At 28.2% G+C, this 1,037-nt stretch overlaps 1 protein-coding gene across 1 annotated transcript in view; it reads right to left on the bottom strand.

Moving 5' to 3' along the window:
• LOC106470487 (vinculin-like) overlaps nt 1-1,037 on the bottom strand; it is a 100,847-nt gene that overhangs the window by 69,452 nt on the left and 30,358 nt on the right. The window lies entirely within an intron of this gene.

Genomic DNA, 1,037 nt, shown 5'->3' with positions numbered 1-1,037 from the left:
GGTTCAAATTAGATGTTTGTGAAGTCAAAATAATAAGTCTGTAGTTTGTACAAATTAGAAACTCAAATTACTAATATTGACAAGCTTGAATATAAAATAAGAAGGTCTTAACTTTTCTATTTGCTAAGACATTGCTCACATAATAAGTCAAACATAGTGGCACCCAGCTCACCTCCTTCCATTTTTGCAAATGCTTCCTTATAAACACTTACTTCTATATATGACATGAATAACCAATCGGAAGCATAGAATGTCCACCTAGTGGTTTTCTAAGCCTTTCTAACATACCTAGCATCATTTCTCTCTTTTAAATCAAGATTTTGATGAGGTAGGTTGTGTCTTTAGTCTGCTCAAATTTCATATTTTTTAGACTAAAATACAGCTTAGTTACTACATTTGATAAATTATTGTAGAATTCTATGGTATTAATGTAGTAATTTATGATTTTTTTTAGTTATTCAAAAGTGTATTTAAAACCTTAAAAAAAATATTTTATTTCATGCCTTCCACGTGCAACATTTTTAAAGGCTTAGCAACCTACATCAAGCAGCAACCAAATACAAAGGTTGTAACTAGAAGAGATAATTGTTTGCTTTACTTCTTTATTTACTATTCTGTGTTTTAGGAAAAATAACTTTAAAACTTATTTCAAAATAGCAATAATATATATACATATATAATGTATAATAAATGAAATGTGACTGTATTTTACAAAATACTAGTCGACTAAAACACCGCCAAGACAAGTTACTTTGTACAGACCAAAGGTCACCTATATGTTACTTGATATGGTAACATGAGTGCATGTGAGCCACATCATTGTAACTTCTGTACTGTTATCCAGGCACATGTGAAAGGTCAATATAATAAAAATAATAAATATATATATAAATGTATAATATTAAGAGATTTAAGCTATTTCATCTAAACATTTATGTTTCTGTGTTATAATTTGTGTTCATTCTAGAATGAAAGATGCATAATTTAAATTTATTTTCTAATATTTTATGGTGGTTGCGAGATTGTTCAAATGTACC

This window comes from Limulus polyphemus, unplaced genomic scaffold (assembly GCF_000517525.1).
Source record: "Limulus polyphemus unplaced genomic scaffold, Limulus_polyphemus-2.1.2 Scaffold4034, whole genome shotgun sequence".
Lineage (NCBI taxonomy): Eukaryota > Metazoa > Arthropoda > Merostomata > Xiphosura > Limulidae > Limulus > Limulus polyphemus.
This window is presented reverse-complemented; position numbering and strand designations above follow the sequence as displayed.